Source organism: Mauremys reevesii, linkage group 12, assembly GCF_016161935.1.
Source record: "Mauremys reevesii isolate NIE-2019 linkage group 12, ASM1616193v1, whole genome shotgun sequence".
NCBI lineage: Eukaryota > Metazoa > Chordata > Testudines > Geoemydidae > Mauremys > Mauremys reevesii.
In genome coordinates this window covers 33,478,185-33,505,315 of record NC_052634.1, presented here as the reverse complement: position 1 = coordinate 33,505,315, position 27,131 = coordinate 33,478,185, and the positions used below count along the sequence as shown (strand labels likewise).

The 27,131-nt window shown below is 50.5% G+C and overlaps 1 protein-coding gene and 1 non-coding gene across 5 annotated transcripts in view; both read right to left on the bottom strand.

Annotated features, from left to right (window-relative positions):
• LOC120375536 (bone morphogenetic protein receptor type-1B-like) overlaps window positions 1-27,131 on the bottom strand; it is a 279,242-nt gene that overhangs the window by 47,733 nt on the left and 204,378 nt on the right. Inside the window, exons 1-3 of one of the 4 annotated variants that reach the window (XM_039496233.1) lie at window positions 5,507-5,719; window positions 4,673-4,737; window positions 1,032-1,115 (exon numbers count right to left, since the gene is read on the bottom strand). The exons of 1 other annotated variant lie outside the window; for it this stretch is intronic. The gene's annotated coding sequence lies outside the window, so the exon portion shown is untranslated. Of the gene's footprint in view, window positions 1-1,031; window positions 1,116-1,641; window positions 1,827-3,579; window positions 3,651-4,672; window positions 4,738-5,506; window positions 5,720-27,131 lie in introns of those variants that run through there. 2 more of the 4 variants (XM_039496232.1, XM_039496234.1) reach the window with 2 other exon arrangements.
• Window positions 11,386-11,459, bottom strand: TRNAT-CGU. The gene has a single exon. It is a non-coding gene; the product is annotated as a tRNA-Thr (tRNA).

Here is a 27,131-nt window from a genome sequence, read left to right as displayed (position 1 = left end):
GGGCTGCCAGAGAAGCGGCTGCTATGGCTGTCCCCAGGGCCATTCCAGCAGCAGCCCGTGTGGCTGTCTTGGGGGCCAGCTGAGTGGCTGGCCCCAGACCCAGCTGCTTGGCGGCCCTGGGATCAGCCACACTGGCCCCTGCAGAAGTCACAGAGGTCACGGAAAGTAACAGAATCTGTGACTTCTGCAACCTCTGTGACAGACACGGAGCCCTAATTATTATTCAGATAGCACCAATGGTTTACTTGGCACCTCACAAGCAGTGTTTGGTCACATTTCTAATTTAATATCAAATCTCACTGTATTTTTAGCACAATAAAACTTTTAGCAGCTTCAGTGGTATAGTCAATTGTATAATGTGCCTTTCAAATGTAATACATTGGCTTATTCTCAAAACTATTTGAATTAATTCATTTGATCATTAATTATAGTTAAAAGAATTATTTCCTTTGATTATCTTAGCTCCATTTTTATATAACCACAAACCCCTAATTAATGTACACACCCTGACATGTCAATGTCAGCCAAGAAGACCATGATTTCTCTCATCATTTCTTGTAATATCAATGAGAAACCTCCATGAAGTCCTTTGATTTACTTAAAAGCACAGACACTGTACTAAACATAACGACAGCTTTGCTTCAGAGACCAGATATCCACTGACCATGTAGCGAAACTGAAACAGCAATAACAAGTTCAGAAAGGCCTCTAAGGTACTACTTTCCTTTGTGTGATGGATCAATTGCAATACCTTCTTCATGAAGTCAAGCAATTTTACACTAAGATCTATCTGAAGGATGAAAACTCCCTTGGGAAACTTTCCATAGAATCTCTGCAGTGGACAGGATTTATGTCCGAGCTCCCTTCTCTAATATTGTAGTCATCCAGGCCAACATGTCTGTATATATTTAACCTTTTTGCCTAAAAGTCAGGCACTTCACACCACATTTAGGCATGTAAACAACAATGGTCTGATTTTCACCCACAAACCCCTTTGAGGTCAGTGAGACTCACAGATACTCAGTACTTACAAAAAGTGACCTGATGTTCAAAGGCGCTGAATGCCTGCAGCTCCCATCAGCTTCAGTGGTAGAGTTTGTGGATGGAAAGCAGGCCTAATGGAAAAAAACTGCACGTACGATATATGTACCAAGGACTCAGGTCCAAAGAAATTTGCCACAATCTATAGGTTCAGGGCTTTTTTTTAATTCGGTAGTATTTTGTTTTATCCCTGGGACAATATTAGTTTCTCATGTACTGGGAAGTAAAGGGAGCTGAAATGTTTTTATTCGATGCTTGGGCAACCTTAAAATTCTGGCATTTGCCAACTTCTAAGTATTTGACTCCATAACATGAATGTTCTTTTAACACAGAGGGGTTTTGTAATTTAATAGTATATAGCAAAAACAATATGAAGAAAATGTAATTAAACACAGAAAATAAAATATTATAACCAAAATGTTAAAACTGCAGTTTATACAAACATTGCATAATTCTTTATAACCCTAAACTTACACACTGATTTGTGTATTTCATTTTATCTGCTAACACAATTAAAAGTAAAACATGATTCTATTAAATATAAAACAAAAACAAAGCAAAACACCAACACAAGCCAAGAGGGTGGTTTAAATTTGCAACCTGAAGAGGTATTCAAATGCAATTCAGTCTGCAAGGGCTCAATTCAGTGAAATTCTGTCCTGCTTCTCTTTTGTGAAAAATATAGGCAAGGCTACAGCGTCCATTTTAAAAGTTAATTGGTGGTGATCTCCCTTGACTTTGCACTGTGAATGCCTGGGCCTTTGTTTTTTTGTTGTGGTGGTTTTTTTAAGGAAGAAATCCTGCTTTTTTCCATATTATGTTCTGGTCTGGGAGGTATTTGGGGGGGTGGGGGTAGAAAAGGGAGAGGATAGGAGGTATTTGGGGGGCTAGAAGAGGGGGGAGGTATTTGGGGCAGGGGGTAGAAGGAGGGGGAGGATGGGAGGTATTTGGGGAGCTAGAAGAGGGGGAGGTATTTGGGGCAGGGGTAGAAGGGGAGGATGGGAGGTATTTGGGGAGCTAGAAGAGGGGGAGGTATTTGGGGCAGAGGGTAGAAGGAGGGAGGATGGGAGGTATTTGGGGACAGGGGCTAGATGTGGGCGGTAGGAGGTATTGGGGTGGGGATAGATGAGGGTGGAAGCTATTTGGGGGCAGGGAGCTAGACAAGGAGTGGAAGGTATTTGGGCACGGGGTGTAAAAGGGGGTGGGAGGCATTGGGGGCTGGGGGTATTTCGGGGACGGGGTAGATGAGGGGGGTGGGAAGTATTTGTGGACGGGGGATAGAAGAGGGGGCAAGGGTATTTGGGGGGCAGAGGTAGATGAGGAGAGGATGGGTGGTATTTGGGGACAGGGGCTAGATGTGGGGTAGAAGAGGGGAGGTATTTGGGGCAGGAGTAGAAGGGGTGGGGGTAGAAGAGGGGGTGGAAGGTATTTGGGGGCACGGGGGATAGATGAGGGGGTGGAAGGTATTTGGGGGCACAGGGGATAGATGAGGGGGGTGGAAGGTATTTGGGCACAGGGTGTAGAGGGGGTGGCAGGCATTGGGCGCTGGGGGGGTATTTGGGGGACAGGGTAGAAGAGGGGGCAGGGGTATTTGGGGGGCAGAGGTAGATGAGGAGAGGATGGGAGGTATTTGGGGACAGGGGCTAGATGTGGGGGTAGAAGAGGGGAGGTATTTGGGGCAGGAGTAGAAGGGGTGAGGGTAGAAGAGGGGTGGAAGGTATTTGGGGCACAGGGGATAGATGAGGGGGGTGGAAGGTATTTGGGCACGGGGCGTAGAGGGGGTGGGAGGCATTGGGCGCTGGGGGGGGTATTTGGGGGACAGGGTAGAAGAGGGGGCAGGGGTATTTGGGGGGCAGAGGTAGATGAGGGAGAGGATGGGAGGTATTTGGGGACAGGGGCTAGATGTGGGGTAGAAGAGGGGAGGTATTTGGGGCAGGAGTAGAAGGGGTGGGGGTAGAAGAGGGGGTGGAAGGTATTTGGGGGCACAGGGGATAGATGAGGGGGTGGAAGGTATTTGGGGGCACGGGGATAGATGAGGGGGTGGAAGGTATTTGGGCACGGGCGTAGAGGGGTGGGAGGCATTGGGGGACAGGGTAGACAATGGGGTGGGAAGTATTTGTGGACAGGGGTAGAAGAGGGGCAGGGGTATTTGGGGGCAGAGGTAGATGAGGGAGAGGATGGGAGGTATTTGGGGACAGGGGGCTAGATGTGGGGGTAGAAGAGGGGGGAGGTATTTGGGGCAGGAGTAGAAGGGGGTGGGGGTAGAAGAGGGGGGTGGAAGGTATTTGGGGGCAGGGGAGCTAGACAAGGGGGTGGAAGGTATTTGGGCACGGGGTGTAGAGGGGGTGGGAGGCATTGTGCGCTGGGGGGGTATTTGGGGACGGGGTAGACAGGGGAGCAGGGGTATTTGGGGAGCTCAGGGGTGTTTGGGGCAGTGGTGGTAGGGGCGGGAGGCATTTGGAGGGGGCACGGAGGGGAGGTATTGGGGAGGGGGCCTGGGGAGATTTGGGGAGCTCGGGGCCCCCCCGCAGCCTTTACCCGCTCGTGCTCCGGGCCGCGCCACGTGCAGCTCAAAAGGCGCCGCGCTGTCAGCTCGCGGCCACGTGACGCCCCCCGGGAAGCTCCGCCCCTCCCGACACAGCCAATAGGAAGAGGAGCCCTGACCAATCGGAGTACAAGAAAAATCCCCCCCACCCCCCGTGCTTGAGTGCGAGGGTGGGGGCTGCCTGCAGTGTCCAGCCCCGCCCCAGGGTTCAGCGGGGACCAGACCCCCCCCCTCAGGGTGCAATGGGGGGGCGGAGGGGGGGCAGCCACACAGGATCTGGTGGCACTTTGCGCAGCCACTGCTGTGATGAGCTGGCGAGTCTCAGCCTTGAGGGCCTGGTGCCCCTGCTGCCACCCCCCTCCCAGCCCCCCAGCTTGTCTAGGGGGCGCCTCGTTGTGCCCCGGAGGCCTGGGGCCGCGGAGCCGGTGCCCCTGAGGCAGTCACATCCACCCCCTGCTGGCTCCAGGCTGGGAATCCAGGCTGGGAGGCAGGGGGGCTGCCGGCCGTGGGGTTCCCTGCAGCCTGGTGCCATTCACAAGGAGAACCGCGACGGCCTGACACCCCAACCCCAGTACGAGCTCCCGCCCTGCCTCCCCCCCATGCCTACTGCCTCTTGAGCAGCCCTCCCTGCGGTGTCCCCAGTACCTCCCTGCGGCTGTGTCCCCTCCCCTGCAGCTTCCCAGCCCCCCAGCTCCCGCCCTGCCCCCCCCATGCCTCCTGCCTCTTGAGCACCCCCCTGCAGTCTCCCCAGTACCTCCCCGCGGCTGTGTCCCCACCCCCGCAGCTTCCCAGCACCCGCCCGTGACATCCCCATGCCGACTGCCTCTTGAGCACCCCTGCAGTCTCCCAGTACCTCCTCGGCTGTGTCCCCTCCCCCGCAGCTTCCCAGCTCCCGCCCCGTGACATCCCCCTCTCTACACTGTCTCCCTGCAGCTTGCCCCATTCCCTCCCTGAGTCCCAGCTTCACCCCTGACATCTCTCCAGCCCCACCTCCCCCCATCACAGCCCTTGCCCCGCTCTAGTGCCCCGGCCCCTGCTCCCCGTGGGGGGCTTGAGAGGCCCCCACTCCCCAGCCGCTCCACTCACCAGAATTTGAAGCTGCTGGCGTTGAGGAAGGTGGGCCTGGGCTGGGCCAGCTGCTTGGGCAGGTCCTGGTGAAAGAGAGAAGAGCAGGCAAGGCTGAGAGGCCCCTCCCTTGTCCCGGGGGGAACAGGGGGTCCCACAATTTGGCCAGTGTCACCCTCCCACATACAGAGGAGACATCAGCTCCCAGCAGGCCATGCTCCATCTCCAGCCCCGCAGGGATGAGACCACAATCCACCAGTGCCCCCCACCCTGCCACCACCATCAGCAGTCAAGCCAGGAAATCACCCCCTTCTCCCCTGTGAGGGCTGCAGGACTCCCTGCCCCCTGCAACACCAGCCTCCTCGCCATGTACCCCGGGGTGGGGTGGGGTAAGGGTGTGGACTCACTCCTGCAGCGCCTCCTGCTGGTCATCAGAGGGAATTAGCTCGTCCCAGCTCCGGAGCACCCTCTGCAGGCCAGTGATCCATCTTACCTCACTCTGGCCCCCGTGTCCCTCCCAGGATCCGGTGCCCTGTTATCTGGGGTGCTTCCTCCCAGGGGAACCCCCACCCACTATCCCCACTTCGCCTCAGTCATGGCTACTGCCCAGTCATCACTTAGCCCCTGTTCCCTAGGGCAGACTGCAGTGTCAGCCACTCATCACAGGCAAAGGGGTTCAGACCTGCTGCCTCTGCCTACCCGTGGGCTGCCCCTGTGCAACCCCAGGACCCAGTTGGCCTTACCCTGAAGCCTGGGGGGGTTTCCAGGCCAGAGCTCCCCAGCTCCTCTTGCCTTCCCCCAGCCCTGCTCCACCTTAGGTACCCAGCAGGGGTGAAAGTAACTTACATGACTTACCGGTGCTGCCGAAGTCATGTGAGGGGTGTGGCCTCATCCAGAAGAGGCATGGCCTCTCAAGATTTTGTCCTCGGATATATTTATAATGAGCCATCATATCTCCCCTCAGCCTTCTTTTGGTTAGGCTAAACAAGCCAAGCTCTTTGAGTCTCCTTTCATAAGACAGGTTTTCCATTCCTCGGATCATCCTAGTAGCCTGTCTCTGAACCTGTTCCAGTTTGAATTCATCCTTCATAAACATGGGAGACCAGAACTGCACACAATATTCCAGATGAGGTCTCACCAGTGCCTTATATGACGGTACTAACACCTCCTTATCTTTGCTGGAAATACTTTGCCTGATGCATCCTAAAACTGCTTTAACTTTTTTAATGGCCATATCACATTGGCGGCTCATAGTCATCCTGTGATCAACCAATACTCCGAGGTCCTTCTCCTCCTCTGTTACTTCCAACTGATGTGTCCCCAATTTATAACCAGAATTTTTGTTATTAATCCCTAAATGCAGGACCTTGCACTTTTCACTATTAAATTTCATCCTATTACTATTACTTCAGTTTACAAGGTCACCCAGATCTTCCTGTATGATATCCCGGTCCTTCTCTGTGTTAGCAATACCTCCCAGCTTCGTGTCATCCGCAAACTTTATTAGCACATTCCTGCTTTTTGTGCCAAGGTCAATAATAAAAAGGTTAAATAAGATTGGTCCCAAAACTGATCCCTGAGGAACTCCACTAGTAACCTCCCTCCAGCCTGACAGTTCACCTTTCAGTACGACCCGTTGTAGTCTCCCATTTAACCAGTTCCTTATCCACTTTTCAGTTTTCATATTGATCCCCATCTTTTCCAATTTAACTAATAATTCCCCATGTGGAACTGTATCAAATGACTTCCTGAAATCGAGGTAAATTAGATCCGCTGCGTTTCCTTTGTCTAAAAAATCTGTTACCTTCTCAAAGAAGGAGATCAGGTTGGTTTGGCACGATCTACCTTTTGTAAAACCATGCTGTATTTTGTCCCAATTACCATTGACCTCAATGTCCTTAACTACTTTCTCCTTCAATTTTTTCCCCAAGACCTTACATACTACAGATGTCAAACTAACAGGCCTATAGTTACTCGGATCACTTTTTTTCCCTTTCTTTAAAAATAGGAACTATTTTAGCAATTCTCCAGTCATACGGTACAACCCCTGAGTTTACTGATTCATTAAAAATTCTTGCTAATGTGCTTGCAATTTCATGTGCCGGTTCCTTTAATATTCCTGGATGAAGATTATCTGGGCCCTCCGATTTTGTCCCATTAAGCTGTTCGAGTTTGGCTTCTACCGGGGATGTGGTAATATCTACCTCCATATCCTCATTCCCATTTGTCATCCTTCCATTATCCCTAAGCTTCTCATTAGCCTCATTAAAGACCGAGGCAAAGTATTTGTTTACATATTGGGCCATACCTAGGTTGTTATTAACCTCCACTCCATCCTCAGTGTTTAGCGGTCCCACTTCTTCTTTCTTTGTTTTCTTCTTATTTAGATGGCTATAGAACCTTTTACTATTGGTTTTAATTCCCTTTGCAAGGTCCAACTCTACACGGCTTTTGGGCTTTCTCACTTTATCCCTACATGTTCTCACCTCAATAATCAGAGGGGTAGCTGTGTTAGTCTGGATCTGTAAAAGCAGCAAAGAGTCCTGTGGCACCTTATAGTCTAACAGACATATTGGAGCATGAGCTTTCGTGGGTGAATACCCACTTCGTCGGATGCAAGTAGTGGAAATGTCCAGGGGCAGGTATATATATGCAAGCAAGAAGCAGGCTAGAGATAATGAGGTTAGTTCCATCAGGGAGGATGAGGCCCTCTTCTAGCAGTTGAGGTGTGAAAACCAAGGGAGGAGTAACTGCTTTTGTAGTTGGCAAGCCATTCACAGTCTTTGTTTAATCCTGAGCTGATGGTGTCAAATTTGCAGATGAACTGAAGCTCAGCAGTTTCTCTTTGAAGTCTGGTCCTGATGTTTTTTTGCTGCAGGATGGCCACCTTAAGATCTGCTATTGTGTGGCCAGGGAGGTTGAAGTGTTCTCCTACGGTTTTTGTATATTGCCATTCCTAATATCTGATTTGTGTCCATTTATCCTTTTCCATAGAGACTGTCCGGTCTGGCCGATGTACATAGCAGAAGGGCATTGCTGGCATATGATGGCGTATATTACATTGGTGGACGTGCAGGTGAATGAACCGGTGATGGTGTGGCTGATCTGGTTAGGTCCTGTGATGGTGTCGCTGGTGTAGATATGTGGGCAGAGTTGGCATCGAGGTTTTTTGGATGGATTGGTTCCTGAGTTAGAGTTATTATGGTGCGGTGTGCAATTACTGATGAGAATATGCTTCAGGTTGGCAGGTTGTCTATGGACGAGGACTGGCCTGCCACCCAAGGCCTGTAAAAGAGAGGGATCATTGTCCAGGATGGGTTGTAGATCCCTGATGATGCGTTGGAGGGGTTTTAGCTGGGGACTGTATGTGATGGCCAGTGGAGATCTGTTGGTTGGGTACACCCCTGGCTCTGTTGATCTGTTTCCTTATTTCCTCGTGCGGGTATCATAGTTTTGAGAATAGTTGGTAAAGATCTTGTAGGTGTTGGTCTCTGTCTGAGGTGTTGGAGCAGATATGGTTGTACCTCAGTGCTTGGCTGTAGACAACGGATCGTGTGGTGTGCCCGGGCTGGAAGCTGGAGGCATGAAGGTAGGCATAGTGGTTGGTAGGTTTTCGGTATAGGGTGGTCCTAATGTGACCATCACTTATTTGCACCGTGGTGTCTAGGAAGTGGACTTCCTGTGTAGAATGGTCCAGGCTGAGATTGATGGTGGGGGTGGAAGCTGTTGAAATCGTGGTGGAATTCTTCCAGAGTCTCCTTCCCATGGGTCGAGATGATGAAGATGTCATCAATGTAGCGTAGGTAGAGAGGGGCATGAGTGGACAAGAGCTGAGGAAGCGTTGTTCCAGGTCAGCCTTAAAAATGTTGGCATATTGTGGGGCCATGCGGGTGCCCATAGCGGTGCCACTGATCTGGAGCTATATCTTGTCATCAAATTTGAAATAGTTGTGTGTGAGGATAAAGGCACAGAGCTCAGCAACCAGTTGTGCTGTGGCATCATCAGGGATACTGTTCCTGACAGCTTGTATTCCATCGGTGTGTGGGATGTTTGTGTAGAGAGTCTCCACATCCATGGTGGCAAGGATGGTGTTTTCTGGAAGGTCACCAACGCATTGTAGTTTCCTCAGTAAATCAGTGGTGTCACAGAGATAGCTGGGAGTGCTGGTGGCATAAGGTCTGAGTAAAGAGTCCACATATCCAGACAGTCCTTCAGTGAGAGTGCGAATGCCCGAGATGATGGGGTGTCCAGGATTTCCGGGTTTGTGGATCTTGGGTAGCAGATAGAATAGCCCTGGTCAGGGCTCTAAGGGTATGTTGATTTGTTCCGGTGTTAGTGTAGGGAGAGTCCTGAGTAGATGGTGCAGTTTCTTAGCATATTCCTCAGTGGGATCTGAGGGAAGTGGCCTGTAGAATTTGGTATTGGAGAGTTGTCTGGCGGCCTCCTTTTGGTAGTCAGACCTGTTCATGATGACAACAGCACCTCCTTTATCAGCCTCTTTGATTATAATGTCAGGATGGTTTCTGAGACTGTGGATGGCATTGTGTTCTGCACAACTTAGGTTATGAGGCAAGCGATGTTGTTTTTCCACAATTTCTGCCTGTGCACATCGGTGGAAGCATTCTGTGTATAGGTCCAGACCGTGATTTCGACCCTCAGGAGGAGTCCATGTGGAGTTCTTCTTGTGCTGTTGGTGGGAGGGTAACTGTGTATCAGTGGGCTGTTCAGTGTTATCCTGGAAGTAGTCTTTGAGTCGGAGGGGGTTGAACTCAGCCTTGCATTCCATCCCTGATGTTTCATGGACTAAGAGCAGCAGCAGAAAGAAAGAGCTGAGCCAATATCTCACTGTCAGAGGTGAAGGTGGCCACGTCCCCTCTGTCTGACCATCGCCATTGCAGGAGAGAAGGTTTAAATGGAATCGAATGCCGTGGCTCAGACAAGAGACACAGGGAGGTTTTTCTGTTCATGGATCTGTGCAAAGGAAATTGTGTCTCTGTGTGAAATTGAGGAGGGAAATGAAATGTTCACATGGTGGCCCAATGCCCTAACGAATGTGGGTGAAGGAGTCGGGCTGGAAAATGATTTTACAGGAGTTTGTATCAATTTATTGCCCTGATTAAAATCTATGGCTAAAAGGCAGCCACTGTTGTTAGTACTTGAACCTGTGTAGGGACACCCCAGTGGGTATCAAGTCCATCGCCTTAACCAGGGATAGTTGATTATTTTATCAAGATCTAAATTTCTTGGTCAAGATATAGTCAATATCTAGACTCCAGAGACAATAATACAGTGATGATAGTAAGAAGAATTTAGAAATAATTTGCAGTCAGTATGGGCATAACTATGATGATTGTCTCGTGTTTCACTCTTTATATCTGGCACCACCACTGCCTTTCCCTTTAGTCTTGTAGTTTACCAGGGGTAAAACTAAACATCTCTTCAGATACAAGGGAGTGTTTGTGTTCATTCCTGTTAGCTACACAGGGGTTTCATGTAGCTGCTTTCAATCCTCTGGCTCTGCCCTGATAAGTAACATTTCAGGCTGTCACTGAACTGAAGGAGGGAGATCATTTTTTGACAGATTACGCCGCCTCTTAAAGGTGTTTGTCTGGCTGGCAGCCCTGGTTCCCAGGACTCTACTGAGGGAAGAAAGTTTCTGTGCAAAATACTAAAACTTTTAACAGAGAGGAAGGAAAGACGTTGGCCACATGATGGGGCCAGTATGTATGACAACATGGTTCTTTTATATGGGATGACTCTGAACATTGACTGATCTCCACTCCCTTGGATTTGAAGAGATGTTTAGTTGTGCACTTAGGAACCTATAAGGCTGAAGCAATGTTATGGATGGTGACACTACGATTGAAGGGTTATTTAATGTTGTAGAAATTGTTAAAAACACTTAGCTTAAACTGGAACTGCCTGTTGTTAAAGGCTGGTTTCCCCACGTCAGTTCCATAAGCTCTGCTTGAAACACCCTGGGTTCTCTCCTGCCTCGGTGGGAACTAGAGGGAATCGTCCCCTGCTGCCCTTGGTTCCAGGCTGGTTTTTCTGGGGAGGGGACGTGGAATTGATTTGTTTGCTGTTGAGAAGGGAGCCAGGCCAGTTCTCAGGGAACGAGAACTCCCAGCATCTTCCCAGCCCAACCCAGGCTGCTGCCCTGTCCCAGCCTCTGTTCCCCTGGGGGCCCTGCGTGTTTGACTCTAGAGCAGGCCGGGAGCAGCAGCTGAGGCAGAGGACAGCCTGGGCCGGGCAGATAAGAAGGAGTTTAGCAAGCAAAAAAGGTAAAATGGCAGGGGAGTGTTACCTTGGACTTGACGGCATTTCTCCATTGATCTGTCTGCTTGGGGGCAGGGACAATAACACGTCCTGCTGCTTTCGTTATTTCAAAGGGCGGTTTAGGATTTTCATTCTCACACGTGGTGCACAAAGCAGGACTCAACCTTTGCTGTAAACTAAATGAGCTGGCCACAGATTCTGGCAGCCACAATGAGCATTTGGGTGAGAGCTCAGACCTGCCCCTGTCCCAGAGGGAGGGGGTCGTCTGTGTGGGGACTGGACCACTGACCTATCAGTTCCTAACTCCCAAACTTTCAGTAACTCTGTTATCAGTGCCTGTGAGTGTTATTTAAACCATAAGGAAAACCACACTGGGCTAGACCAAAGGACCATCTAGCTCTGAATCTTGTCTTCTGACAGTAGCCAATAGCAGGTGCCCCAACAACCAATCAACAAGGCACAACTGGGAGTTGAACCCAGGATCTCCTGTTTACGAAACAGATGCTTTAGCCAGCTAAGCCATGGTGCCTGTGTGAAGCTAAAACACAGTGTCTGCCCACACCTAACTCCCTGCCATGGCCACCAGGGCCTGACAAGCTTTGGTTGTGTTTGGATTCTGCAAAGCAGAGGAGCAGGTGACGTTTTCCTTGCAAGCTGTGTGTGAGTGAATCTTTGGCCAGGTCTGCACTACAAAGTTGTTTTAGCAGAATTATATTGCTCTGGTGTGTGAAAAACACACAACGCTATCTCGGTCGGTAGCTTGTGGCTGGTGTACACACTGCAATGCCACGTATGGTGACAAAACTGCCCTGTTTTGCTGACAAAATAAAACAACTTCGATGAGAGGTCTAGAGCTTTTTGCAGCAAACTTAAATTAACAGAGTAAACACTGCTGTTTATTATATCAACATAACTGGCCTTCCCCAGTATCCCACAATGCCCGCCGTGAACTCGCCTGCTCTGCATTCCTGCTACAGAGCCATGGGCCCCTCCCCGTTCATCCCTCTGGGAAGTTCTGACAGCTGAGCCTGCTGCTCTGCTCCAGTAGCTAGGAGCAAATCACCGCAGTGGATGCTGCTCTCTCCCGCCCTGCGAACACAGAGCAGGGTGGCGGGAACTTCTTGACACTGTAGGGGGGCCACTGGCATCCGAACTGTGACACGCCCATGACACCCCTTCCCTCGAGGAGGCTCTTACCTTCTAAACAGGGACGGCTGTTTTCTAGTAAAATCACTAAAAGGGAAGGAGAAAACTCCTGGCGCTCACGTATGTGAACCCAAATACACTCTCAGTCCTCAAAGAGAGACCTCAAGAAGGAGACTTGCTGAAGCAAAGCCACAGGGGTCTCTGAGGTTTCCCTGGCCCCTTGCCCCATCCTGCCTGCCTGATGTCAGCATCTCTCTGTGAGGTCACCACCTCCCCACCACCTTTGACCAATAGCCTGAGGTCCTGCAAAAGGCCTTTGTGATGTCACTGCCACACCCCTCCCTCGCTGTGCTAATGTCCTGCCCCTGGCCAGGCACTGTGGAGGTTTGAGCTACTCCCTGTGGATCACCACACTCAAGGAGCGTTCGTTCTGGGAAGCAAGCCGGCTAGACAGGAAAACATCAGATGCTGCTGCCAATGTTACACTCAGTTTTTCAGAAATTAGTTGACTTTATGGCCAGAAGAGACCACTAGAGCATCTTATTTGATCCCCTGCATATCACAAGCCTCCTGCATGACACAATAGCTACTTTTGGGCAAACACATTCCAGAAAGGCATCTAGTCTTCATTAAATGATATCAAGAGATGAAGAATCCACCACTTTCCTTGGTAGCTTGTTCCTGTGGTGAAACATCCTCGCTGTTGAATATTTGTGCCTTAGTTGTAATATGAATTTGTCTCTTTTCACCTTCCAGCCACTGGGTCTTGTTATGTCTTTCTCTGCTAGATTCAAGAGCCCTTTCATACCCAATCTTTTCTCTCCATTAAAGCACTTCAACACTTCAGTGAAGTCACCTTTCAATCTTCTTTTGATAAGCTAAGCAGGGTGAGGTCTTTCAATAGCTCCCTAGAAGACATTTTTCTCCAGCCCTCAGAACATTTGATGGCTCTTTGCTGCCCCAGCTCCAATTTCACAACATCTTTTTCAAACGAGGACACCAAAACTGGAGGCAGTATTCCAGTATCAGTCTCACTGATGCCGTGTCACCTCCTGTGATGTTATTGACATAATCTGTAACTGTATAGATCACCGTTGTGACCACTGTTCTATATTTGCAGCCAATATAGTAGAAAGGTTGTCGTGTAAGGGGTCTATGGAGAGGTTCTGATTGGCTGATTATAATGATGCTATCTCTAGATGTGTATCATTTCTGTAGTTGACGTTATGAATATTGGGTCTATGCTGCCCGTATTTCAAACTTGTGCTATGCTTCCGCGGAACACCCCAGCCATACAAGTTGGTGTCAGTTCTACCTAGCCTGCTTGATGGCCCATTAAGGACCATCAGCTATACAATCGATCCATTGAGAGAAGGCAGATAGGCCTTGTGCCTCAGCAAGGTGTGCAGGGCCCTGCCTGTGGACAGAACTCAGGTTTTTCTATGTCACGTGCTGGATAGAATGTTCTTGAGACAAAGAAAGCAAAGACCACATGGCAAGAGACTATACAAGGCTGATGCCTCATCTCCATAGAATCATAGACTCTCAGGGTTGGAAGGGACTTCAGGAGGTCATCTAGTCCAACCCCCTGCTCAAAGCAGGACCAAACCCAACTAAATCATCCCAGCCAGGGCTTTGTCAAGCCTGACCTAAAAAGCCTCCAAGGAAGGAGATTCCACCACCTCCCTAGGTAACCCATTCCAATTCTTCACCACCCTACTAGTGAAAAAGTTTTTCCTAATGTCCAACCTAAACCTCCCCCTCTGCAACTTGAGACCATTACTCCTTGTTCTGTCATCTTCTACCACTGAGAACAGTCTAGATCCATCCTCTTTGGAACCCCCTTTCAGGTAGTTGAAAGCGGCTATCAAATCCCCCCTCATTCTTCTCTTCTGCAGACTAAACAATCCCAATTCCCTCAGCCTCTCCTCATAAGTCATGTGCTCCAGCCCCCTAATCATTTTTGTTGACCTCCGCTGGACTCTCTCCAATTTATCTACATCCTTCTTGTAGTGTGGGGCCCAAAACTGGACACAGAACTCCAAATGAGGCCTCACCAGTGCTGAGTAGAGGGGAATGATCACGTCCCTCGATCTGCTGGAAATGCCCCTACTTATACAACCCAAAATGCCATTAGCCTTCTTGGCAACAAGGGCACACTGTTGACTCATATTCAGCTTTTCGTCCACCGTAACCCCTAGGTCCTTTTCTGCACAACTGCTGCCCAGCCATTCGGTCCCTAGTCTGTAGCAGTGCATGGGATTCTTCCGTCCTAAGTGCAGGACTCTGCACTTGTCCTTCTTGAACCTCATCATATTTCTTTTGGCCCAATCCTCTAATTTGTCTAGGTCCCTCTGTATCCTATCCCTACCCTCCAGCGTATCAACCACTCCTCCCAGTTTAGTGTCATCTGCAAACTTGCTAAGGGTGCAGTCCACACCATCCTCCAGATCGTTAATGAAGATATTGAACAAAACCGGCCCCAGCACCGACGCTTGCGACACTCCACTTGATACCGGCTGCCAACTAGACATGGAACCATTGATCACTACCCGTTGAGCCCGACCATCTAGCCAGTTTTCTATCCACCTTACCATCCATTCATCCAGCCCATACTTCTTTAACTTGCTGGCAAGAATACTGTGGGAGACTGTATCAAAAGCTTTGCTAAAGTCCAGAAATAGCACATCCACTGCTTTCCCCTCATCCACAGAGCCGGTTATCTCATCATAGAAGGCAATTAGGTTAGTCAGGCATGGCTTGCCCTTGGTGAATCCATGCTGACTTTTCCTGATCACTTTCCCCTCCTTTAAGTGGTTCAAAATTGATTCCTTGAGGACCTGCTCCATGATTTTTCCAGGGACTGAGGTGAGACTGACTGGCCTGTAGTTCCCTGGATCTTCCTTCTTCCCTTTTTTAAAGATGGGCACTACATTAGCTTTTTCCCAGTCATCCGCGACCTCCCCCGATCGCCATGATTTTTCAAAGATAATGGCCAATGGCTCTGCAATCTCATCGGCCAACTCCTTTAGCACCCTTGGATGCAGCGCATCCGGCCCCATGGACTTGTGCTCGTCCAGCTTTCCTAAATAGCCCCGAACTACTTCTTTCTCCACAGAGAGCTGGTCACCTCCTCCCCATACCGTGCTGCAGAGTGCAGCTGTCTGGGAGCTGACCTTGTCTGTGAAGACAGAGGCAAAAAAAGCATTGAGTACACTAGCTTTCTCCACATCCTCTGTCACTAGGTTCCCTCCCTCATTCAGCAAGGGGCCCACACTTTCCTTGACTTTCTTCTTGTTGCTAACATACCTGAAGAAACCCTTCTTGTTACTCCTAACATCTCCGGCTAGCTGCAACTCCAAGTGTGATTTGGCCTTCCTAATTTCACTCCTGCATGCCTGAGCAATACTTTTATACTCCTCCCTGGTTATTTGTACAATCTTCCACTTCTTGTGAGATTTTTTTTTTGTGTTTAAGACGAGCAAGGATTTCACTGTTAAGCCAAGCTGGTCACCTGCCATATTTACTTTTCTTCCTACACATCGGGATGGTTTGTTCCTGCAACCTCAATAAGGTTTCTTTAAAATACAGCCAGCTTTCCTCGACTCCTTTCCCCGTCATGTCTTCAATCCCAGTCCCAGCTGCTTCTGCCCCACCCATGTCCCCAAACCTCTTCACCTCTCCAACTATTGGCTGTTGGTCTTCCTTCGCTGCTACCCCTTCCTGACTGGCAGAGAACCTCTAAGCTTGAGCCCTTTCTCTTTGCTTCTTTGCTGCCTGTGTGAATCACAGGTAGGGATGAGGAGCCATCACTTTCTGCATATTTACTGAACATTCATCTAGTCACTGACACCTTCATTCATGTAGAGTTAAGGTTGCCCAGCAGTACGTTGGGCACTGCTAGAATGTCAAGTTCAGCAAAAGTCAAACCTCCAAAAACTAGGAAATACAGAGCTAATGTACACACCAATGCAACCTTAACTCTGCCCCCTGGAGCTGGCAACAGCCACTGGGCATTCTCCGCCTGTACTCCAGCTGCACTCCCTGTGTTAGGTGTAGCTGCACTGACAGGCAGAGGCATTAGTTAGAACAGCTCGGTGGAGGTGTGCTTGTGATATGAGATGATCTGGGTCTGAGTCCCCCATTGTGCGATGAAAGGAGAGAGGTGCATGTGTACCTGGAGCTTCCAGTCTGTCTCCTTTCTGCACTGAGCGGTTCATGTTGTCAGGAGGAAATGGGACTGTTTGCCATGGGAATGGTCAGCAGTGAGATCGGATGTGAGAGCAGTCTGTGTGCTTCACGATGGGTGAGTGAATGTAGAATGTTAGCTGGAACTTCTGCGAGTAAGGATGAAAGAGTTGTAAAAAGGGGTGAAGAGGTGTTCAGTTGACCAAGTGTGCGGCTGTGTCTGAGTGTAGAAGAGGTGTCAGTAGCTCCTGTACAGCACAGCTCACGTGGAAACCAAATTCTGTCTTAGCAAAGATAAAGTGCTTGATTCTGTGCCATGGTTGTCGTTTTCCCTAGTACTTTAGTGATAGGCACTAGCTCAACTGGCCGGGGGCGCATAGATATGGTGTAGGAGTAAAGAAAGGGTCATTGCTCACATGGGTCAGAATTAGGATTACATTGGCGTGTACCTTATCTCTTCACTTCCTGATTATTACAAGTTTGAGTTTTGCTGATGTCTCTTCTGGAGGGGCACCAGGCAGCTCTGGGCAACCTTAAATCCTGCGTTCATAAAGTTTTTTGGAGTGAATTTCCCAGCATTTTGCACAGAGCGATGTTGGCGGGAGGAGTTAGCAGCCCTGTAGGCAGTTGTGGGTCTTGCACAAGTTTGCAATCGGAGGTCCAGAGAAGTTTTTGTTATGGTGGAATGGGAATAGTGGTCATGCTACAAGTCTCTCTCTCCTTCCCCACCTCTTCCTCCTCCTGCCACCATTTCCAGCTCTGTCTCTCCTTGTCCATCCCCCCAGCCCTCTCTGGGCACTGTAGGAGCCGGCAGCTGTCTCCTGTCCTAGGCTGCTGCACACACGTCTTGCAGGCAGCAGCAGCAGCACACGCTCTGGCGCTTGGCAACTTGTGATGTAGCCTGAGCTGCACACTGAGCTGGGCCCCTCACTGCTACTTCCAGCTGGGCCCCTGCCCCTGGCCCAGCCAGGCCCTAGCTCCACCCAGTCTGCCCCTCCCCCACACAGGCCCCCGCCCCCATACACGTGTAGCATGCCTTTAAACTATTCATGCTTTGGATTTGGGACGATTAAATGTGTGTTACCGTCAGCTCCCCCCCACCCCAGTTTCAGGTGTTTCGTGGGGCCCCGATGGTTTTCCAGGGGTAGTTTGGGAGGCAGCAAGGCTGGTCACTTGAGCCCTGCGTTACCTTGCAGCTGACTAGTGAGGAGTGACGACTCCCTCTTGGGTGGATGGGCAGTCCCGGGGCCCGTTGCCTCTTGTGATTGATTTTCCATTCCAAGGCCATAGAGTAGATTTTCAGGATAGATGCTTTGTTCCTTACATGTGACCCATACGCTGATCTCTCAGTCACTGAGTCCTGACCAGTGATGAGCTTTCTGTAGACACCTCGCAGGACCCTCCTCCAAGCGATGTGTTTGGTGTGATGGGTTTGTCAGGTTTCAGGTGAGAGCTGCTGGCAAAGACCAAGTGACCCTTTGCCAAGGGATCTCTGTGTCACTGTCTGACCCCCCTAGGCCAGGGAGAGGACAACTTTCTGCCAGTGGCCTTCAGGGCGGGTGCTGAGTTCACTGCAGTGCCCCTCGTCCCCTCTCCATTTCCCTTCTCGCTGTGCTGTCTGGGATGCTGCCCCTCTTCCTGCTCCCCAGGCCACCCTGTATCTACTCCATGTGCCAGGCTGCTGGCAGCCCCCAGGGAGAGGCCGTCCAGCCCATCAAACTGGTGCCCAACTGCTGGGCCTCAGGCCTTCTGGGGTGCAGCTCTGAGAGTCCCATTGCCCCCAACCCAGGGGTGTTACAGGACATGTCCTTCTAGTGTGTCAGGGCTCAACCCCCTGGCTGAGGCCTCAGGGCACTTTCTTCCTCTCTCGGGGCACCAGGTGAAACAGCAAAAGAGCCGACTGTCGGCAAACAAGGGTCAATAAAGGAATGAAAGAAAAGAAACGGGGGGAAGTGGACTGTGGACAGATCCCAGCAGGATATGGGCCCCTCTTACTTCTGGGAGCGTCTCAGTCCCCTGCGGAGATTCCTGGGTCTCCAGCGTGAGTTTCCACCTGCTCCCGCTTTGAGCTCCAGGGATCCCCCAACTAGGTGAAGGCCAGAGCCCCGAATGCTGCCAGCCCTCTCCTTGGGGCTGGAGATGCTCCACAGATTGTTCCCTCCCCAGGGTGCCCCCCCCCGAGTAGAGCACGTCTCTCCTGTTAGCTCCTGCTCCAGGCCTGGCAGGGTTTGCAGGTGTGGAGGGGCTGGGCCAGTCCAGACTAGAGCAGCAGTTTAACCCCTTCTCTGCTGGCGTGGGGTTTATTTAGCCCTTCACAGGCTCCCAGGCCCAGGGAATGGCCCCCTGTCAGCCCCATGCCTGAGGAGGTGGGGTGACCCACTGGCAGCATTGCCTTTGAGGGTGCTGCTCCCACTCCCTCCCCTCCCCCTTTACTGCCACCACAAGGCCTATCACCCTCACGTCCTGAGGGGTGACCCCAGGAGGTGTTTTGTTATCCCTCCCCCACGCCCCAGGATCCGTCGTGCCCCCTCCGTCACTCACCTCTGTCTGAGGAGACAAGGTGGGTCCTGGGGCACGGGCGATGCTGTGCTGGGGATCCATCACTGAAGGGGCGGCAGCCTGGACCCCCCCCCCCTGAAGGTTGCCGGGATGCTGACGTGCCGTGGAGGAGAACTGGGGCCTGACGGAGTCCAGGGACCATTTGGCCCACACTGTGTCCTTGTAAAGCCTGCTCTGCAGTGCTGCCAATGGCTGCTGGTGGCGTTGTGCCCGTAAGTCTCTGTAACGCTGTCCCCAGTGACTCGAGAGCGCGAGCACCGGCCTCCGGCAGACTGGTGAGAAGCAGGGAACAAACCCCAATTGGGTGTGAGGTCTGTATGGAGATTTCACCAACCAAGTATCCAGTGTAAACACTTCAGGCTCTGTAACAGCATCAACGTGGGATCCCAGACCATCCCCTGGGGTGATCCCATATATCTCACCACGCAGGTGAGCCAACCTTTGTGACATGGTACCTTCCCCCGGGGGTTCTCAACCTCTTTCTTTCTGAGCTCCCCCGCCCCAACATGCTATAAAATCTCCACAGCCCACGTGGGCCTCAATACCTGGTTTTCTGCATATAAAAGCCAGGGCTGGCGTTAGGGGGCAGCAAGCAGGGCAACTGCCTGGGGCCCCGTGCCACAGGGCCCCCCACAAACCTACATTGCTTAGGCTTTGGCTTCACCCCTAGATGGTGGGGCTCAGTGCCCCAAATTTCAGCCCCATGTGCTGGGAGTTCAGCTTTCTGCCCTGGGCCTCAGCAAGTCTAATGCTGGCCCTGCTTGGCAGCCTCCTGAAACCTGCTCCTGGCCCCCCAGTGGTCCCCAGGCCCCTGGTTGAGAGCCACTGTCTTACCGCACGAATCCCAGCAATGTTCAGGTTACTGCCAGTCCCGAAGAACCAGCCACTTACTTAGGTCAATTGAATCTAGATCTCACAACAAAGACAACACTTGTAGCCAGTCCTGTCATAATCTGTATTAAGATTTATTTAAGGGGAAATGAGAGTTGCTTACAAAGTTAAAGCAGGTAATCCTAGAAGTGCAGACGAGTTAGTCTTAAATTTCAAAAGGTAATAGAAGCTTCTATAATAAGCAAGTGCTACATATTCTTTAGGACTAACACAGGCTAAGGAGCTGGGGATCTCTTGCTTATACCTAGAAACTTTGCCGCCCCCCCCCCCCCCCCCCGGGTCCAAGCAGCATACAGATAATCAGTGCTTTCTGTATGGGGTTTTTTATCGCCTTCCTGCTATGTGCTCTGAGCTGCAAACTCAGCTAATGGGAACAGTCATTTGCTTTCTTTAACATCCCATAATACTCTATCTGGTGTGGATGGACCTTTCCTGCCAGGCAGGGTGTAATGCATTCAGTTGCCAATCAGCACTTCCCCTAGGTAAAGTCTCTCTCCTGTCTGGTGATTTACAGAGCCACAGAGACTCACAATCCAGCTAGCCAGATGTTAACCCAGGCAACAACTCACAAGCATTCAATAAAGTCTAAACCCTAAACAAATTCTTATCATTCTAATACCTGGTGTCTCTAGCCTCTGTTTGCCAGAAGCTGGGAATGGGTGACAGGGGATGGATCACTTGATGATTCCCTGTTCTGTTCATGCCCTCTGAAGCACCTGGCACTTGCCACTGAGCTAGATGGACCGTTGGTCTGACAATAGGCCATTCTTATGTTCACAGTCTCTATGAGGCAGATCTACTCATTTGAACTCAGTGAGGAGCCACAGAAAGAAACAAGATGTGCTGAGGCAAGAAGGCCCGGTCTCAGAGCCCCCGGGGTCATGCTTGCCAAAAGCTAAAACTAGGCCCAGCCCATGAAAGGGGGCACTCCCAGGAGAGACTGTATAAAGGCTGGAGCATCCAACTTTGTAAACCTGCCTTGGGGACAATGACAGGGAGAATCCCTCAAAGTGACTCCTTTGATTCTGCTCTTCTCTGGCCTTTGGTTCATAGAATCATAGAACTGGAAGGGACCTCGCGAGGTAGCTAATCCAGTCCCCCGCACTCAAGGCAGGACTAAGTATTATCTAGACCATCCCTGACAGGTGTTTATCTAACCTGCCTTAAAAATCCCCAATGATGGAGATTCCACCACCTCCCTAGGCAATTTATTCCAGTGCTTAACCACCCTGACAGTTAGGAACTTTTTCCTAAGGTCCAACCTAAACTGCCCTTGCTGCAATTTAAGCCTATTACTTCTTGTTCTATTCTCAGAGGTTAAGAAGAACAATTCTTCTCCCTCCTCCTTGTAACAACCTTTTATGTACTTGAAAACTGTGATCATATCCCCTCAGGCTTCTCTTCTCCAGACTAAAAAAACACATTTTTTTCAATCTTCCCGCATAGTTCATGTTTTCTAGACCTTTCATCATTTTGTTGCTCTTCTCTGGACTTCCACCAATTTGTCCACATCTTTCCTGAAACGTGGAGCAGAATTACTGCTTGTGTCTTGCTTACAACACTCCTGCTAATATATCCCAGAATGATATTTGGTTTTTTTGCAACAGTGTTACACTGTTGACTCATTGTGTTTGTGATCCACTATGACCCCCAGATCCCTTGCCGCAGTTCTCCTTCCTAGGCAGTCATTTCCCATTTTGTATGCGTGCAACTGCTTGTTCCTTCCTAAGTGAAGTACTTTGCATTTGTGCTTATTTAATTTAATTCTATTTACTTCAGACCATTTCTCCACTTTGTCCAGATCATTTTGAATTTTAATACTATCCTCCAAAGCACTTGCAACCCCTCCCAGCTTGGTATTGTCCACAAACTTTATAAGTGTAACAGAGAAACCCTGTTCCTGGGAGGGTTTTACCGTGTCTCAGAGGGTTACACCCTGGTGGGAGAGGGCTAGGCCTGTACTGGAATAAGGTCACTCTGTGCTTCACAGTGTGGCAGAACCTAGAAGGTCCATTAGCAGGAGAAAATCTCGCGGGAATCGGCTTGTGGAATGGACAAAAGCCCCATCTGAATTCTCTCACATTGCCCTTCTCATCCTGGAGGCTACAGGATAACATCGACGTTTCGCTCCAGATCAACCCATCCTCCCAGGGGGAAGAAAGTGACTTCAATGGAGCTGGCTCAGGTAAGGGATTACCAGGGAGCTGGTGGTGAGTTCTGCTTGGAGGGAGAGGAGCAGTAAATGCATAGGAGGGTGAAAGCTGCTGGAGGTGGTGGGAGGCAGGAACTATCTAGGGTGGAAAAAGGGAGGGGACCGGATGTGACAAACCAGCTGAGATTTATGAAATGTAGGGTGTGATGGGTTGTCACCCCGGGGTGCAGTCTGGGGGGCTTCTGGGAACTGCTGTACCCTCTAACCTTCAAGCTGGGCTGGCCCTTCTTATACTGCTTTGCTGGCGATTCAGCCAGCCTCTCCAGGCCCTGTTATCACCCAACATGACAGCAGCTGGCGCCATAAACCCAGCTAAGCTACCTGAGTGCTTTACCTAAGCCAGTCAAGGACAGAGAGAAGACAGCAGCCAATTTCCCAGCTCCCCAACCTTGCACACCTGCTGTAATATAAATCCAGAATTATACCATCTTATACTGCACAGGGATCTGTATAATGTCAGCTCATTAATACAGTTCACCTTCCCCTCGATATGGGACAGATATTCACAACAAGCTTGTGCTAACCCAGCTGAGATTTTCCCTGGACACTTCACTCAAAATACACAGGTTAAGATAAAGCATAAAAGAAGTTTATTAACTACAGAAAGACAGATTTTCAGTGATTATAAGTGATAGCAAACAGATCAAAGCAAATTACTTAGCAAGTAACGAAAAACTCAAACCAAGCCTAACATATTAGATGGCTAGAATTTGAATGAGCAATTTCTCACCCTTCCTGATGATACAAACACCAAGTTTCCATACACAGGCTAGAAATCCCTGTACCCTGGGACCAGCACTTCCCCCAGTTCAGTCTTTGTTCCTCAGGTGTTTCCAGTTCTCTTGTGTGGGGAATGAGGCCAAGAGATGATGTCACACCCCACCTTATGTAGCTTTTCCATATAGCAGGAACCCTGGGTTCCAAACTCACTTCCCAGTCCAGTTTGTGGAAAACTACAGGTACCAAAATGGAGTTCAGAGTCATATGGTCTGGTCACCATAGTAAAGAGAGTCTTGCACTGTGCATACTTACAAGTTACGGATACCATTGGAAACAGATCCAGGGAGCCCATCAGAAGAAGGCCTCCTTCAGTTTACACTGTCTTGGTGACCTGACAAAATGGTAACTAAGAGAGGTATTTTATCCACTTCTTTATGGTAATAGGATGGCTATATACTATATCTGCCCCTTTACTCTGATTACAGTAATGTCAATAGCTGCCCCAACCCATATGTGGCCTTTGGGAAGTCCATAATTAAGCATCAAGTATTAATACTCATGATTTACATCACTTATTTATTAATAATTCTAATAGATGAATGCAGCCCAACTGCTGAGATACTGCATAGCAACCTAACTGCTAAAGCCCACTCCTGCTTTCAGAATCCTGTGGGTATTGCACCTGTTGGTGAGTATGTGTTAGTTTTTCAAAATGTGGGGTCAATATATCTCACCTGGGATTCTCTCCTTATCCTGAGGCCTATTCAGGTAAATCCCAGACTTCAGCAGAATCACTCCCACAAAGCCCCAACCTAATATAAGACCTTTACCTGTAGCAAGCCCAGGCTCTCTTTACATTACCGCGGCCAGCTGACCTATGCTGCGCAACTCCAGCTGCGTGAATAATGTAGCCAGAGCAAACATAACTTCTGTTAAGTTACTGCCGGGTGTGCACTGCGGGGGGTCGATGGGAGCGCATCAGGGTAGAGTCGGGTAGAGTACAGGGGTTGACTGGAGAGCCATCTGCAGTTGATTTGGCCAGTCTTAACTAGACCCACAAAATTGATCACCAGTTACTCGATCTCAGAGCGTCGATCCTGGCTGTAGTGTAGACGTGCCCTTAATCGCCCATTTATCTATTGTTGGAGAAAAACTCAGTTCTCACTCTTTGGTTGGGTGCAGCAAAGTCAGATACTTTATTTATTCTCAAGCAATTGCAAAGAGGGAGGGAGTGCACTAGGACACAGGGTTGCCCCGGTCCTAGGCAGGTCTCTCTCCAGGTAAACAATTCCAGCAGCATTTATACTTTTTGCTACATACAATAATAAGCAGCAGCTGCATTTTGTTTATACATAGGCCATCTTGGTATCTTATTTTTCTCACTTCTATTTAAACACCAGTCTGCATTCCTCATTATCGACAGAAGGTCGCAACAACTTATCCCACAGTTCTTTCCCCCTCGCCTTACACAATCCTCGCTTCTACAAATCTCGCGTTAGTAGGGTTACAGCTAGCCTGACGCTTGCTAAGAGAGACTGTCATGCATTAAAATCCCCTACAAATCCCTGTCAGTTCTTTCTCTGCTTCCACACCACGTTCACCGCCTTGCCCCTCCACGCATGTTCCAAGCTAATAAGCAATTTTCTGATAATGACATTTTATCTCTAGTGAATATAAAATTTCCCACAAGACTTGAGACTAGGTCAAAGATCATAAAATCAGGTCGGGGTCAATAGGAGTGAGAGTTTGGAGAGAGTCTTGTCCCCCCTCTCCCCATCTGCAGCAGTCACAAGATGTCTTCCCTCCAGGCTCCTTGGATCTCTGAGCCTGTCCCTCCTGAGGTTGCGTGGCCCAGTTCTTGTTTCCTACCTTCTCCTTGTCCAGAAGGATTAGAGGCTTTTGCTCCTGAATTTTTGTGTTTAATTCCCCAGCCTTTTCCACACATTGGGGGAGTTTAATTCTCTCTCCCATTACACCTGAATCACCAGATTTCCTAATTCCCCAGAATGTGCTTTTGCGATATCACAGCTCTGGGATAGCTAAGCCTCTGACCTGCCTCCATGGTGTACTCAAGGAATGGCCTCTCAGGTATCAGGCCTCTAGCCAGCCCCTCTCTATGGGTAGGGACCCACATGCCTCTCCTTTTTGACCTGGTTTGAGGACTGCAGCTTCTCCTACACTGCGTTCACTGGACTAACCTCCAGTTCCCATGCTTTGCTTTCTCTCCAATGGTTGTGAGCAGTGTGTGTGTGTGTGAGATAGAGGTGGGAATTTTGGTGATACTTGTATGATGCCAATACACACCTCAGTTTCCCTCTCTGATTGGTGTTGCTATGATTAGAAAGAGCAGGAGACATGAAGTGTTTTGTCACATAGCTGTCATGGGGTGATATGAATGGGTCATTAAGGACTGGCTGGGGCCAATCTACATCAATGGAATACCCGACAGAGACAAGGGAATAATTGTCACCTGTCCACGGGAGGCTCTCCCCTTGGCTGAGTGAAGCATTTATGGACTTGTTATGGTTTTGGGAGCAGGAAGAACTGGGCAGGGCCGCCCAGAGGATTCCGGGGGCCCGGGGTCTTCGGCGGTGGGGGGCCCTTCCGTTCCGGGACCCGCCGCCAAAGTGCCCCGAAAACCCGCGGCGGGAGCCCCCCGCCACCCAATTACCGCCGAAGCGGGACACGCCGCCGAAGCGCAGCCTGGTCTTCGGCGGTAATTCGGTGGCGGGGGGGGGGTCCCCGCCGTGGGTCTTCGGGGCACTTCGGCGGCGGGTCCCGGAACAGAAGGGGTCCCCCACCGCCGAAGACCGGGCTGCGCTTCGGCGGCGGGTCCCGCTTCCCCCCCGCCCCAGCCCCAGCCCCAGCCCCAGCCTCTTACCCGAGTGCGTCTCCGGTGGGGCCTGAGCTCCGTCCCGCTCAGAGCCGCGTGGTGAGGGGGCAGGGCTGTGAGCTCCAAGCTGAGCGGAGGCAGCTGCCCCGCCCCCTCCCCACGCCGCTCTGAGCGGGGCGGGGCTCAGGCCCCCTTGGAGCTCCCAGCCCCGCCCCCTCCCCACGCGGCTCTGAGCGGGGCGGGGCTCAGGGGCTCGGCCGGAGACTAGGCGCTTGATGCGCTGAGGCTCCAGGAGAGGGGCGGAGGCGGGAGCCTCCGCTCTTCTCTTGGGGGCCACTGCGGAGCCCGGGGCAAATTGCCCCCTTTGCCCCCCCCTCTGGGCGGCCCTGGAACTGGGCTCACAGATGCAGGGAGCTCTATTGGAGAGAAGACAAATGGACAGGTACAGTGAATGGAAACTAAACTGTTTTCTACAGCAGCGTGGCTCAAGGGCATTGGCCAGTATGGACTATATTGTCTTCTTTGCTTCTCTGTCCTAATCTAAGGACTTTCCATGCTGCCCAGTGTCACAGCACAAACTTGCTCTCTGCATTGAATGACAAACAGTCTCTCAACAGGAGTGTTGTTCAGCTGGGCATGTTAGCAGAACTCACAGGTTGAAATAGGGGTGTTGAAGCCAGAGGCTCAGTCGTAGGTGAGCTATCCTTGTGGAAGAATGGGACCCCTTGGGGGTGTAGTGCCCTCAGGGGGCACTTCCCAAGGACTGTTTAAAAGCCAGGGCATTGCCCAGATCCTGTGGATCCATGACGCTGTCATTGTGCCTTATGGGGAAAAGATATAAAGCAAGAAAAGCATGAGAATGCATATTTACCATCAGTCCTCTTGGGAATCCCGCATCATTTCCAAAGTGTATTAAAAACCGTCTTTAAAAGCTTACATCTGGGTATCAGGTCATATCAGTTTGTAGCCCCAAAAGATCCCCCCCCCAATCAGCTCAAACTCAGCTGTTTCTCCCCCAAAAGTCTGTCTGTCTTCTTCAGTCTCCTGAAAGAGGTAAAATCAGTCACTGCCCCTTTCTGTGCGGGGCAAAGCTTCAGAAGATGGAGTTCTGCATAACCAGCCTTGAGATCCAGCCTTAGTGACACCAGATTGCACAGGAAACCTATCCCTCAGCCTCCCTGGTATCATCTGGCCCATCTCAGTCTGTGAAGTATTCGTGCTTTCAAGGGCCGGCTCAAAGATACAGATAACAGACAACTAGGGCCAGTGTTTGCTGGCAACGAAAACAGAGTAATTCACAAGCATGAGCAATATATAATCCTTTACAGCCCGAAAGTGCATGGGGGGAGGGGACAGGAGCCAGCTGTGAGGAGGAGGTGGGGTCCAGACACTGGGCATTGAGAGCCTAGAGCCGGCTGTGTGCTGGGGAGACTGCACATGAACCAGCTGTGTGCAGGGGAGATGAGCAGGGGAGAGGTCCTGTTCATGCAGTCGAGAGCAAGTGCAAGCGCCATCTGCTCTGCAGCACAATGAGGGTGCCCAGCGTCCCACTGCCAAATGCCCTGCCTCCCAAGGGGAAGCTCCAGCGTGTTTTTTCTGAGCCCAGACTTGTATGAGGAGGGAAGAAATTGGCAGCAAGTCTCAAAAGCAGC